At 47.7% G+C, this 15,759-nt stretch overlaps 1 long non-coding RNA gene across 1 annotated transcript in view; it reads right to left on the reverse strand.

The window, feature by feature from the left end:
- The window catches only part of LOC142559477 (uncharacterized), a 287,689-nt gene that overhangs the window by 199,667 nt on the left and 72,263 nt on the right, over positions 1-15,759 (reverse strand). Inside the window, exon 3 of the long non-coding RNA XR_012823125.1 lies at positions 15,117-15,329. This is a non-coding gene — a long non-coding RNA (uncharacterized LOC142559477). The remainder of the gene's footprint in view (positions 1-15,116; positions 15,330-15,759) is intronic.

The following is a 15,759-nucleotide window of genomic DNA, read 5'->3' on the forward strand; positions in this document are numbered from 1 at the left end:
AGAGTGATTCATTAAATACGAAGCGTCATGCCTCAACAGTACAGGAATTCACATTCGAAGGGGAAACCGCATCCCTAAACTTTTGCTGTTGACTGTACAACTACCTACTATAGCCTTCGGAGCACAACTGGAGGGGGTACACCCGCCGCTTGGGCGCTTTCGCTATGGCGTCCTGCTGCCTAGCCCGGTATCACATGTTTGATTACACCTATTATGGGGCGGAGCATACAATGATGCTTACGACTTAAATGTAGCAGCACGCTAAGTAACCACACGTAGTCAACAATTATCTGAACCACTGCGCTGCGTAATTTCCCATAGCGGCGTCACATTGACAACAGATAGGCAGGTTGACGAAAGCTGGTAGAGTGGACGCGCAAGTTGCCTGACTATTGGAAGTCCCGTGGTACCAGTGTAGCATACTTTTCAGGCTATATATGAACGTATGCATTGCCCTCTGACGAGTTCAAAAGAAGAAATGCACAGATATTGTTGACATACTTTTCGGCGATATCCGCGCATTATGTGTGATATATGCGCATGTGTACCTGTGCACGCATCTGTGTGTGTGTGTGTTGTGTGCGTGCGTGTGCGTGTGTGTGTTGCGTATGGTCACTGTTGATTCTGTCCGCATCATTTTTTCTAATCGCAAGCTTACGTCGCAACCTCTGTTCATTCCTGAAAACCTTGACGAGAAGCGCAAAAATCATGGATGTAGATGCGTGATAGTTGTTAAGCAGGTTGATAGTTTATTTCCCTGCTTACCACTCGACTAAAGCAATATTCAGAAATATAAGGCGATTATCCTATTTGTATAGCCCTGCAGTAACGACGACGGTTTTCCTAAGTCGACTCACATCTTTCGTAACAAGAGCATGGTTGTGAGAATAGAAACATCTGAAGCCGACATATCGACAGCAAGGCACCATCACTGCGGGACACGATCATCTTAAATGCTCACTCGCGCCTTAATATGATGGAGCTGTCTTCTCAAAAAGTCGCCGGCGTGACAAAAACAAGATAGGACTGTCAACATCCTCAACGTGTTCGATTTGTCACGATCGTCCGGGCGTGAACCATAATTTATTTGACGGCCCAGAAGACTCTACTGCCCAGACTCTATCTGAAGGGTTGAAACGTAAAGCGGCTCCGTGAGCGACCACGTAAAATAGCGTTCCCGCAGGGACATTGCAACGAGGATGTTTCGTTTCGTGTTGAAGCTTCTTAGAGTGATAGCTTTGCCGAGTGAGTGGCGACGTCGCGCAGTACCAGCTAAAGGACGCCGCTTGACGTATTGTGAGTGAACTAGATGGAGCAGACGCACCTCACCTTTCCTCCAGTTAGCCGCCTTCTTCAATTCCTCTTATCTGCGTTAGTGATAAGTTGAAAATTGAAGACAAGACACGACACATGTCCCCCCTTCGCATTTGCCCACACGAATTAAAATTAGACACTGTGGCCCAGCAATATTGCCGGCATGCCTGTACATCCCTCAATGATGATGATGATGACGACGACGAGGATGAGGATGATGATGGTGACAATGATCTCAGAGAATGGCACATACAACCAACGGGGGATTGGCCAGGTCGTCATACCAAGCATGATTTTTCGTCTTCCTCTGTTCCGCGACGCGCACAACATTACTTTCGACTGCTACAGCCAGAGAGCTTTTTTTTTTTTTTTTTTTACCATGTCGTAAGAAACTCTGGGGCTATAGCATCGCTTGTTGTGGCCTCCGAGATGCTTGGATAGCCGACAACAGGTCTCAGGGTCTGCGTATTCCGCAAGACGTTGCACAAATTCTCTAGCGCGAATATAGTGGGACAGCTACGGAGTTACCGCGTCATGCTCCCAACCGGACATTGAAGCAGTGACGTGATTTCTATTTGAATGTGGAGTGGCTTTCTTCTGCCGACCTGTTTTGCATCGCCATACGGTGACGGCGAAGCTGAGGTGAAGGTGGAGAGGGAGACAATACGCGACACGAAGGCGGTGCAACGAAAAGAACCGACTTGCAACGCCACCCAAATTTCGGGTTTTTAAGTGGTGTAGAGACTACAAGTTGTTGGCCAGGCAAAACCTGCATGTAGCTAAAATGCACAATCATCATCACGGCCATCGGTCGGCTGTCAAAGTAAAAAAAAAAATGAAAGAGGGGAGTGAGAGGGGGGGGGGGCAAAGAAAGATGGGGTTTGTGTCATGCGAGCGCGAACGTACGTTTTTAAGGTCCCTGCTAGTGAAAAACAACAGTGTTACCGCATTTCACGCTGCTTTTTCGTTATACTCACGATCTAGTTCAATGCTTCTAAATAACGACACCAGGGGCTTTAGCAAGGAAGGCGCCAATTTGGGACCACGGTACAGACAGGACCAACGATACGCAGACTTTCGCCGTTATGTTGCGCTATCCCAGCGAAGACCTGCCTTCTATTTCTCGGTCACAGACTGCGGCTTGTCGAAACACGCTTCCCCGGCGATCTCCGATGCGCACCGCCTCCGCGATCGAGATTAATGGTTTATTCGCGAAGTCGCGACGCGTTTATTCCTGGCTCAAATATTTTTCATCGTTTACGCGACCGTTCGACGGTTCTCGGCGCGAGAAATTGCCGCGAAGGTGCGAGAATCATTAATAAGCGTTTACGGGCGCGGGGGAGCTTTATTTGAAAGCGGATCGAGGAGTTTTGAAATTTTTTGACCTGAATACAGCATGACACCGGAAAGAGTGACGCCGAGCGACTGAGCGTATTGTCTGCAAATGAGAGAACTGTCGTCAAAGGAAAAAAAAAAAGAAGCTTTTTTTTTTGACTAATGATTGGAGTGCAACTTCCAAGCATACTAATTGCAAATGAGTCCTGTCTGAAACGAACGGATCGGAAGATGAAAATAGAGTGTCAGCGGTTTTTGCACGTGGTAGGGTTTAAGATGAAAAATTGGGGCTGCTCGCGATGAAGGCGATACGCTGGCTTAAAGTGAACATGGACACAAATTCGGCGATTTAGAATGCACGGAAGAAATGATATCGCAAATTGCTAATGCTAATCAACGAAGCTTCTTCTCTTTTTCGGGGGTGGGGGGGGGGGGGGGACTTTAGCAGCATGTAAGAACGACGGTACGTAAACTGCCTCAAAGTGCACACAGAGGACACGAAATTTTTGCGGGAAGGTAAACAGACAACGCTCAAACTACGTGAAATCAATTTTCACTGCGATTACTTCCGAATCTCGTGCGAGATATCTTGGTGCCCACCACGGAATTGGAATCACTACACGGTTTTCAACTATGGCTCCTGTAATAAAAGGTGTAGCCTCCAGGAGCTCGGTGTGATGCGTAGTAAAGACCTTTCACAGCCTCAAAAGTAAGGGTGTAAGAGGACAAACGAGCTCTCTTAAGGGTACAAATATTCAAAGGTTATAAAGAAACAAATTACTGTACACGTCAGCGAAATCCACCTATACAACTGCGATGAGAGAAGCTATAGTTGAAAACTCTACTTATCCTGACCCACCCGGTGAGCACCAAAATATCTTATGCAAGAATTTGGAAGTGATAGCCATGTAACTTTTATTTCTTGCTGTTTATGTGTCGTCTGTTCACTGTTTCACGTAGCCTTCGTGTCGTTCTCTTTACACCTCACGAAACTCGGCAAAAGAAAGAACGCTATTTTAATTTATTGACATCGACGATTCAGTTTTGTGCCCGTTAAGCGTAAATGTGTTAGGCATAAGATTGTGTATTGTATTCATTGCTTTGGCATACTCATTGTTTCATTATTGTTTTTGTTCAAGTTGAGTGCGATATTACGTATAGGTTGTCCCCACCCACTTATATAATCGTTTTGCAGAGCTCCTTGTGTTTTGGTTGCAGAGCTCCTTGTATTTCTGCTTCCACTTTGTGTGGACAGCGTACAAAGATTCACGAGTGTTTTCCTTTACTAAGGCGAAAGCCTGAAGTGGCTCGTTGTAATGGCTCATACCTTCCCCCCCCCCTCAATAAAAAAGGAAAAAAATCGGCGTCTAGTCCAGTGAGACAAAAAATATCAACAACAGGAATGGTTCATATACCCGTAAGCAAGCAAAGATGCAATGGCTGAATATGAATGAAGAAAGAAAAAGAAAAAAAGAACGAACGAAAAAGAAAGAAAGAACCTTTGGGTAGTGCATTAGATGATCGTATGTGTCGTTAAGGAAGTGAACCTACAGTGCCATACATTTATTTTGCACTGCGGCTCGTTATGTCTCGCAAGAAGTGTGATCCCTGCAACCGTGTAACTTATTGCACTACCACGTGTGCAGGAGGCTTTGTTTCGCCTTCGTGTGTTACAGGAATGTAGCATGCGGCCGAACTTTTTCTTCGCTAGCTGTATGTTACGATGCATATCTATCAGGAATATTTTTTAAAAAGAATACTGCAAGTGCTGCATCTAGCCTTGCTTTTATCTGATAATGTGACACCTTAGTCGTAAAGTTTGTAACAGAAGTGCCACTCGCTGCATTCTTGGCAACTCCATATTGTCTGGGGTGAGGCTTTCTTCAAACCACTCCCGTTGCTTTTTTTTCCTAACCTCCTCCATTCTTTACGCAAACAATAAAGAAGAAGAAAAAAGAAGGTAACGTGATTACAAACACCTTGTCCACAGTTTCACGCGTAATAAACAACCATTCGAGCTGATCGAACAGCCCCCTACGGCGATCAACCGAGCCGAGACCGCAACCTAAACCACGCACTCAACTCATGACAGCGCATACTATCAGCGCATGTTTTTGTTTTTGGTTTGGGGAAGAGGGGGGAGGGAACTCGGGGAATTGCGCGAACGGTGCGCAAACCTCGACGAGCTACGCGCAGAGTCTACCGCCGGCGACGAACAAAGGCTCGGGTTAGACTACGCGTTAGCGCACCAATCAAGCGACGGTTAACCGAACGAAGTGTGCGCCTACGGCAACGTCGTGAACTGCCCCTTTGTAGCAAAACGTGAACGTGAATTAATGCAAACGTGAATTAATGGAACTATACAGAACGGCAGACGGGGACCACGGTTCTGGTTACGTAGTAGAACTCATGCTGGTCCCCGAAGTGCGCAGAACAACTCCAAAGGTGTCGTAGGGTCGCCGAGCAGACGAAGGAAAAAAAATAAATAAAGAGACAAAAAACATTGGTTGTCTTTAAACTAGACCTGCACACGCTACGGAAATAAGCAGCGAACTGAAATTACAATTGTCTTGTTCGAGAACGTACTTAGTTGTAATGGCCAAGTAATTCTCCACCGAAGTAGCCACTCAAATGATGACAAGTAACCGATTACTTCACATTTACTTTCCTACCAACTACTAGCGACCTTCAACGAATACAGTAAAAAGAACCAGCTGGCCTAGATATTTCAGTGTGTCCTCGGCCGACATTAGCACGTTGTTCCCCCCTTCCCCCATAAAAAAAAAGAAAATTTACTTTTTTAACAATTTCGTTGGCTGTATTCCCTCGTTTTTCTTGCGAAGACATCAGCAACGACGCTGAAAGCTCGTTCAATGTGCGCGACGGAGTGGAGGTAGGACTGTGTTGTAACGCACCAACACTTTGCTCACAAGATTGTGGTTAACTCACCGCCGCGATGCTCACGTGTGGGTTTTCTGTGAAAAAGCCGCGCATTGTTGCTGCTAGCGATTGGTGAAGGTGTTCTTGGCAGGGCCAGTGAAAAGCTGCAAGAAATCATGATTAGATTACCATCTCGCATTTGCGCCCGAAGTGACCATCGCTATCGAGCCAATGAAGCACCGGCTGATTTCGTGGTCCAGTATCTAAAGCCGTTACAGTTAAGGCGAGGAAAGAGATATTGAATGCCCCGATTTGTCTGTTTGATCCCGCGCATCTGTGATGAGACGGAGAAAGAGGTGGGGATAGCAAACAGAGGAAAGGCAGGGAGGTCAACCAGACGAACGTCCGGTTTGCTACGCTGTATACACTGGTGATGCTGCACGCCATTCATCACCGTGGACGTGTCGCCGCAACTCCCGCCAAATTCAAGCGCTCAAAGCTTACCCCGCCTGTTACAGGTTGTCACGTCAATAAAGTAACTGCTTGCGGGTAATTCGCTAAACTAAAAAAGAAGGTAATAAATGATGTGATCGTTACCAAGAAAAAGGTAATCGGCAAATTATAAAAGAAATTCACACAATGTAACTGTTTACAAGCATTTATCTGCCTACGATTCGCTACGTGCAAGTTTGCCATAAAGTGATGAAGACGAAAGTAAAATAGGCGAAGACAAGCTACGAAGAAGGGCTTTACTGTAGAATTCCAGTTTCAGTCAGCTAGGCACATTTAAGCGAGTTATCCTTCGACGCTTAATTAAAATGGCAGTCAGCAATTGTCAGCCCCAGGAAGGCAGCCTGTACGGGTGAGGGCGACGACGTACCGACGGAGCAGCGAAGAGAACGGCAATAATTTTGGCACGACGACAATTAGGCACGGCACCAGAACTATACATTTACGACGACACAACGGAACAACGGCACAACGTCGCTGACGACGGAACGATGACGACGACATTTACTATGACGTGCGCAGCACAACTAACCACGGTACCAGGACAACACCAAGGACCACGCTTCAGAGATAGGAATTATTACACGATGGCGAAGACAGCCACAATGTGACAACGGCAGTACGACAACGACGACTACGACGTCGGCAGCACGGAAGCTACTGACTACGCTAGAACTATATTCACGACTACAACGACACGATCGCTTGGGACGCCTCGCGGAGAGGGAACATGGAGTGCAAAATGAAAAAGAAATAGTTTTAAGGCGAAAGCCTCAAGTGGCTCGTTGCAATGGGCCATACCAGAAAACAGCGGCGTCTAGTTCAGTGAGACGAAAAAGATCATCATCAGGAATGGCCCCCGTAAGCAAGCAAGGATGCAATGACTGAATATTAATGGAGAGAGAGAGAGAGAGAGAGAGAGAAAGAGAGAGAGAGAGAGAGAAAGAGAGAGAGAGAGAAAGAGAGAGAAAGAAAGAAAGAAAGAAGGAAGGAAAGAAAGAACCTCTAGGTAGTGCATTAGGCGCTCGCATATGTCATTGAGGAGATCGGCCTACAGCGCCGTACGTTTACTCCACCCTTCGGCTCGTTATGTCTTGCAAGAAGGCTGGTCCCTCCGCTCGTATAACTTAATGCCCTACCACGTGTGCAGCAGGCTTTCGCCTTCACGTGTTAGAGGAGTGCAACCTGCAGCCGAACCTTTTTTTTTCTTTTCGGGCGGCTTCTGCCAAGCACATACGTTGACGATGGTGAACACGATTATAAAAGTGATGACAGACTCCATGATAGACGGGGGCGACACTAAAGGAAAAATATTAGGTCAAGCTAGATCATCATTGCTAATTAGTATGAATCGGGATGGCGCCACTCATCTATGACTATGTGACGTCAGCACTGGCTGATTCACACACTGACAGAGGCAGATGAGATGGCGGCATGACTCGACCGTTTTGGCGTGGGCGATTCAAACTGAGGAGCTACAACGGGACATTAGGCGGCAATTTCCTGCGATAACAACGCAAAATATTGGCACAGAGACAAGCGATAGTAGAACTTCAAGTTCAATAATGTATCGACTCTGTTCGGCCTAATATGTTTCTTTAATGCCGCTCTGAAGCAAATCGTAGTTTCTGCAAAAGTAAGACTGCCATATATGGTTCAGCCACGTAACTGACACTCATCTCTGCGAAAACGAAATGAAGAAGAACAATGTGCGCTTTAATATCCTAATGGTCGCCGGGAAAAGGGCCCCTGCCGATGTTTGGCTCGAGGGGAACGTTTCGCTCGTCGCCGCCATCGCTGGAAAGCACACACGATACGCGTAGCAATCAGTCGAGCGCGCTGTTTTCTTTTTCTCCTCTTCGTTCATGCGTCCGGAGACACACGTCGATACCGAACTGTCTCAGCCTCACAACGCCCCTGTTCCTACATGGACCATAAAAACGAGACCACACGACCTGCCACGTACGTGCGACGCAAAACAGCAGCGTCTGCTCGGATGGGCCGATCGCACGACGCCGCCACCATCTATAATAGGAGATCGCTGTCGGCTATGCCAAATATAAGTCCGTCTGAGCAGGCACCCTATAGAACACGAAGAAATGGGGGCGCGCGAGATTCGTGCGATTCCACATTTCTTTGTGTGCTCAAGCACCTATCTTGCAGTTCGTTCGCTTACTTTCGTTCTCCCTTCGGATCTTGTTATTATCCTGTTGGAAGAGAAGTTGGGCATGCGCGCAACAACGCAAGAAAAGTCTGTAACCGTGCCTGCACACCTAAAATCCTTCTAACATGAATCCCTACCAACTATGTCAACTTTATGTCATTTTAAGTAGTTATTGTCGAACCTTCTTTGTCCTTAAGTGTGCCGTAATTGTAATTTTATTCTTATACTACGCATGTACAGGGCCGCCAACGCTAAGAGCAATCACGTCAGCATTAAAGTGCTCAAGAAGTTTTATTTTCACATGAAAAGCACCAGACAGTTATTTCGTCATTAGGCACCCTCATTAAGCGCCGTGTAAGGCCAATTTACACCTTGAGGTAGAAGAAAAGCTTAGCGTAAACTGTTCTAAACTCTAATGATATTTTTCCACCTCACAGTGGGCGTCCCTTTTCCTAGAGAGTATGTTACCTCCAACGGCATTCTTTTACTGTTGACTGATAAGGAGTGGTTTTAGATCGGTACCAATTCGGACTGGCCAATTCAAATCGAAGTAAAACGGATAAGTGCTTTCAATCAACAACGGCTGAACCGATTTGGATTCGATTTGTTGCATTTAGGAGAGAAAGTTAGGTTGTACCGAACATAGCAAAATATGGTTTCAGGCTTAAGACATCGTACAAAAATTAAAAAGAAAGAAACAGAAATTTGAACCACGAAGCTTTCACTTCCGTAACTCGGCACTAAAACACACTCTCGCATTTATTGTAGAGGTTGACTGCTAAACCTGATTTCTCGTTCTCTGGCAAGACTTCTACCTAGAAAGACTAAGCGAACTGCAAGAAATAATCTAAGTATCTCTAAGCGACGGCAAACAACATTACCTTGGTTGTGTCCAGCTCCGTGACATAAAAACATGATTTGAAAGTAGCAAACTGGACTCGGTCTTGCTAACCTCCCTGCCTTTCCTTCTTGCCTTCTCTCTCTCTCTCTTAATGTTTGCCTAAGGTTACTTGGAACACCCTGTAAATAATTTCTGACAATGCTCTGTAGGTCTGGTACGCACGTGGCTCAGAATGAAAGAGCACACTTACGAAGGTAAAAAAATCATATTTACATGCTTTCGTTCCGGCTATGGCATGGCCGAAGCGAAATAGAACAACGATTTTCGCGAACGATTACTTCGTGGCGAACCAAAAACATTACTTCCTTCCATAAGTGATCGCTGACAGTTCCCGAAAAAATTGCTGACGAGGTGGCTTAGTCGAAGCGACGCGCCAAATTACTCACTGCGATGGCCAAACATGCCAAACATCATCAGGACGACGACGACGACGACGACGATAAAAGTGCTTCCATTGCACTTAATGCGTCATTCGTTTTCCACGCTGTGTACGAATCACGAATTCTCTTGTTCGGAGTGCGAAATAAGAGATTCGTTCCAATTTTGCACACCTGGATAAGCCCGCAACTAAGACATCATCAAGTCACCGCTACATTACTAAAAGAAAAGAAATCTGGTTTTTCATTCAACAAAGGCAGTTCACGCATTGGTTATATGCATGTATCTCTTTTATTTAAATAATCAAAACGTTATCCCAACAAAAATTTAACGTTAGTCACCATCTCAATAGAAAGCAGGCAAAAAAGAAGGGGGGAGCGGACTTAGATTCCGAGAGATTCTGCTAAAAAATACTCAAGTAATCCTGCCATCACCTTGGAGGTGGAAATGACGTGGAAGACATAACTTATAATGTTAGCACTCATACTGCTGCTATGAACGGAAATATTCTCACGATTTCTTCACAATTGCTTTTCCAGGAGAGTATAACCACAGCAAGGTTAGTTCGGGTGTTGACCTAGGAAACGCATCCTGACAAAACGTAAAAAGCTCTCTCGAGTGGAAAGACACGCTGCGAGAGGTCCTCTTTGCAGGTTTCCTGCACAACGCGAAAATTACGAGTGTGTTAGGAAAATTAATTAAATTCTGCGCTTTTACATATCACAACCACGATATGATTATGGGGCACGCCGTAGTGGGGGACTCTGGAATAGTTATGACGACCTGGGGTTCTCTAAACTGCGCCCAATGTGCAGCACAAACGCGTGTTTTGTTTTTGTTTTTTGGTGTATAACACGCGGCTCGGTCGGTCGGTCGGTCGGTCGGTCGGTCGGTCGGTAACAACGTTATTGATAGTCCTGCAGATATTTCACCAACGGGGCCTTAGGTCTGCCACGTGGGGACGTCGAGGTGTTGCCACGCCGCCGCTTCGCGGGCCTATTGGACGCCCCAGAGTTGCTCGCCGAGGCCGGGGCTTGTTAAGAACGGCCCAGCTGAGGTGCAAGTGTTGCCAGCCAGTTGCGACGACGGCGGCGTCAACTTTCAAGAAACGCCACCGTTACGCTCTATCCTCGTCACCGTTGTGACTGAATGAGTTCGGCGGGCCCACTATTGTTACCGAACCCAACAACGCGGACCTGATCTGCCATGACTGGGGGAGTTGCCGCGGGAACGTCGCCGGAGGCCCTTTCCCACGCGCCGACCAAGACGCAAGGCAATGGCTACCAGGGCGCACTGCGAGTGTCCGCTCCGAGTTCTACGAAATCCGTGTGGTGTCGGTTTCGGACCGTGAACCTGTGTGCGTGTGCGTGTGTAAACCGTCCCGCGGAGAGGCGGCGTGTTTACGATGACTGGACGAACGTTTCCGCCACCTTGGAATCGGCGGAGGACCGAGTTTTTATAAACCGCTGTTGTGCGGATGCTCGATACACTTTTTTAAGCAGTCATGTTAGACTGAGACACTCTCTCAAGCAGTCGTGTTAGACTGACGTACTTTCTCTCGCAGTCATGCTAGACTGATGAACTGCATGTAAATACTGTATATAAACCCTTATCCCTCGTTCTCGATGAGAAGCAGTCCTTCCCTTCATCAACGTCCTCAGCGTGGATACGTTGGACGACGGCATGGGCCAGCTACCCTCCAATTCATACCCGACTCCAATCTTGACAACGGACCACGAGCGATGGGATTGAGCCCCCAATCCTGACAGGCTGCGCAAGGCCCACCGCGGCGGAAGGATTGCGGTGTTCGCACCGTGCGGGCTTTTGTTAACGTCCCAGACCATGTGAGTTAAAGTGGCTACATCTGTGTGGAAGACTTTGCGTATATTTGTCGGGTATGTACCGGGGTAGAGCGCCTGTGGTATTGTTCCGGGTTAGGGCACGAGAGCGTCTGCAGTTGTCTGAGGGCCGCCGGCTGCTTCTGTCCAGCTTGTCGCTGGGCGGAGGGAAGGTTCGGAAGGCCAGGCAGAGGGCCTCGGTAATTTCGTTGTAGCTGGTCAAGCAGTCTCTGGTGTTGTCCCACGGACGACGGTCACCGGCGCGGTTCGCGAGCTCGCCCGCCTTGGCGTGTGCCGTCTCGTTTCGGTTGCGACGTGTCTCCGATACTTCTCCCACGTGCGCGGGGAACCAAAAGATTCTAGTTTGAAAATCTACCTCCCGCTGGACTTGTCGATTGCTCAGGACTCGGGCCGCTCGTCGTGAGATCCATCCTTTGGCGAAGCTACCGACCGCTTGTCCCGAGCCGCAAAGAACAGTAGTGCACGTCGGATCCGCGAGGGCGAGTGCCACCGCCGCTTCTGCCGCTTCTGCCGCTTTTGCGCGCTCGCACGCTACACTGGCCGATATGCGCATTTCGCCTCTCGAATCTATGACTCCAACCGCGAATCACGAGCGTTCTGCGTATTCCGCGGCGTCAACGAACCGCGTCTCCGTTTCGTATCCGGGGATGTGTAGGAGAGCTCTGGCACTGGCCACTCCTCTTCCACTGGTTGTGTTCCGGATCGACGTCCCGTGGAATCGGGTCGACTCTTGGCATTTGTCTGATTGCGTCCGGAACGGCGAGTTTCTGGCCCTGTCGTGTGCGGTAACGGATGCCGTGACCTTCCGCGATCTGGCGTCCCGCTGTCGTGCCCGCTAGTCTTTCTAGTTGTGCGATGCGCCTCGGCGATTTCGCTAAGCGTGTTGCGAAGCCCGAGCTGGAGCAAGAGGTCCGTGCCGGTGGACTCGGGTAGACCCAGTGCGATCTTGTACACCCTGAGGATAAGGACGTTGCTCTTGGCTTCTTCTCCCTTGTACCAGTTGTGGAATGCCGCGACGTACCCAATGTGGCACACGACGAAAGAGTGTATGAATCGTTTGAGTCTCGCGTCCCTCATTCCGCTTCTTCTGCTAGTGACCCTTTTGAGGAATCTCATGGCGTTAGCCGTCTTGTGCTTTAGTTTAGTAATCGTTTCGCCATTCGCGCCGTTGGCCTCGATTATCATTCCGAGGACCCTTATTCTCTGGACTAACGGGATGGTTGCCCCTTTGCCCCATGGACGTAGCCTGATATCTTCGCATTCTCGCCTGGTCGTCGCCGCATTCCCACCACTCCCGGGGGTCCTGCCCCTTTGCGTGGGACAGCAGAGTAGCAGTTCCAACTTTTTCGGCGAACACCGTAACACCGCCCCCGCGAGGCGTTTCTTCATTGGTTCGATTGCTAGTTGCAGTGCCGTTTCGATGTGACCGTCACTGCCTTCGTGCACCCAGATGGTAATGTCGTCGACGTATATTAAGAAGCGCTTACTTCTAAAAATTTCGGTGGTGCGTACTATACAACAATCCGTCTTACTGTATGCGAAATTTAGCCTACTCAAGATAGCAGATACCGCACGGCTGCACTAACGATGAAGGCTAAAGTAAAAAGAACATCGGACGCGGCAGAGATACACGCTCGACAGAGTCTGCGCGCCATCTCTTGCAGAATGCAGCGTAAGTTACCACTAAGCCAAAATTCCATGCGAACCCTTATGTATCTCGTTGCAAAGTCTGTGCCTTTCTGTAAGACGTGCGTCTGATACAAATGTGTGTTTAATATATTCGTTTCTCAAAAAAAATTTCATTTTCTATGGGGGGGGGGGGGGGGGTGCGTCTTATGAAAGGGTGCGATTTATACACCGGAAAATACGTTAGCTGCGTTGTCCTCCAGGGAGTTTGTCATCCGGCCCCGCACACCGGCATGTTTAGGTGGTAACAGTCGAAATTTTAGTATCATCAACAGCGTTTGGCTTCCGGCCAGATAGAACGCGAAAGGGAACGCGCAAGTGAGCAAAACCAAACTCTTCTCCACTCATTCCCAGTCACAAAATAAAAAAGAAAGAAAAAAGATGTGGAACCACGAAATACACCAACCGAAAAAAAAAAGAAGAAGAATGTCTCGTGAAGAGGAACGTCTACTACACGTTCCCTAAGAATCAACTTGAATATCGATTGCGAATAAAGACTTGTTTATCCAGTATGCATATACACTCCTGGGATGATTCTTACGTTGCGAAAGGCAAAAGAATTTAACGACAGAAAGAAGCCCCAATGAATAATAGCTTGTTCTATTTTCTTTTCTGTTCTACTCGCGAGCAAAGAGAGGGAAACGAAAGAGCATGTTTCCATTGGTTCCGTGAGCCTTCGGTCCTATTTCTTTGAAGTGTCTTCGCGCTGTCTCCAAAGATCAAAGGAAGCGCATCGATCGGGACCAACGACAATTCGCTTAAAACCGTTCAGTTCAATATGCCTACAATGTTCGTGCGAGCGTCGTCGGCTAGAAAGCCTGAATATCCCTTCAGGCTTTATGCGAGCGTGAAAAATTATTTTATATACACACAGTTCTGTTCAGCACTTGCTTTCCGCAAAACGCTAAGATCCTCTACCAGCAAAGTGCTCTTTGAACGGATAGATGTCGCACTTTCTGCGTGCTCATTTTTTGCATGAGTTCGAAAAAGATTCGCACTGTTAGCATGCCTGGCTTTCCAATAACTTGTCCGCCGTACTACCGCCTTATAATCCCAATCATTTTTTCTTTTCGCTTTTCTTTTTAACGCAGCGACCCGATTCATAACAAGCATAATGTTACCCTGAATTCCGGGCATTATAATACTACCTATGTGCGCATAACGTACTCACTACGGCGCTCGCAACTTCGTTCGTATTATACCGCAGCAACACGATCACGTAGGCCGAAACACAATCGTGAATTACGTCTATTAGCAAAATTACGCGAGCATAACTACTAGTCAGAGCCTGAGCAGCACGTTGCGGCAACTATCACGCACAGCCCGCACGTGAAAGCCACCCCACTCGCTGACCGTGAGACCCTTTACTTTAACGTCTAAGGCTAACAACAGACGGCAAAGCGGCCAGCGGCCTTCTCAAGTCTCGTTCCAAGTTCTGACGAATCCAGGAATAGAGAAGAGAGCTTCGCAAAGATTTCATCGAAGTCGATGGGGGCTATACGTTGCCACCCAAGTGAAATGGCGGCTGAGCTGTGTTTGAAACTTGACAAGAAGGTCGCCTAAGCCCGGGAGGACCTAGCCATGCTTCTCGTGCACTTAATGCAAACTACGTCGTGTTAGTAATGCAAATTGGGCGTTTTGGCGTAGCTATCCATCTCCGACAGCACCACTAAAGACGGACAAGCAAGATCGAGTGATGCGGTGAAGTATACAAGCTGCTGTTCTCATCTAGTAAACTCGGCTGGTAGCCAGCACATGACTTGCGTTCTCTTTGCTCGCCACTGTCGTTACTGGTGCTGTTGAAGACGGTTACGTTGTGAACACAAACACAACGTGTTCAGATGCAGCTACAATATGCGCTTTCCATAAGTTTTTTTTTTTTTTTCACGTCGATGCAAGGTGGCTTCCAGAAGCCCAGGTGTATGTCATTACTTGAACTCGAAGCTGTCCTTTTAGCAGTCAACGTGGAATGTCTTCAATGCCGGCCGGAACTGGAGCACAACGTAGTTTTATTCGGGTGTCGTTTCCCGATTGCGTCCGAGATAAAACTGATAGAAGCGCATGGAGAACGGCTTCGAGATGAACTCACCTTCCTTGTCGACGAATTTTCGCGACGCCAACTGGATCACCGGCGACACCTGGTTGAAGGTTCGAATCCGGAGGGAAACAGACGCGATGACCGGACGCAACCGCAGGCGAAGCACCACTCCAGTTTTCCAAATGCGGCGACGATGCCTTTTCGTCAATTGGTCGCTGATTGATTGATTATTTCTTCTCGACAGGTGGCGTATGAAGCTTCAGGCTGCAAGGGAAAAAGCAGAGAGGTTCTTAAAAAAAGATCTTTTTAAGCCTCCTTGAGAAAAGAGGGGTGGAATTTAGAAGAACGAGTATAGAAGGAAGACAGCACGAAACAAACGGTCGGTAAGAACGAATAGTGATAGCAGATCATTGCACATTGAGTACCGGTAACGTTGGGAATAGGATAGAATTGAGACTCGGGAGAATTCTCACATACTGCCCGAAAGAGATTCAGTAGATTTCAGTAGATCGTACTATACGATCACAATGCGGGAGTTTCCCCGAGTCAATGCGGTAATGCTCTCCTCTACTATTTAGCATGTTAGACTTCTATCCGATTTTCTCTGCGTACGACCACATGACAGTAATTTTTTTAGGCACAGACACCTCAAGCACAAGAACAAAAAAAAAAACGAGCATAATAGAGGCTTTTG

This window comes from Dermacentor variabilis, chromosome 10, assembly GCF_050947875.1.
Source record: "Dermacentor variabilis isolate Ectoservices chromosome 10, ASM5094787v1, whole genome shotgun sequence".
Lineage (NCBI taxonomy): Eukaryota > Metazoa > Arthropoda > Arachnida > Ixodida > Ixodidae > Dermacentor > Dermacentor variabilis.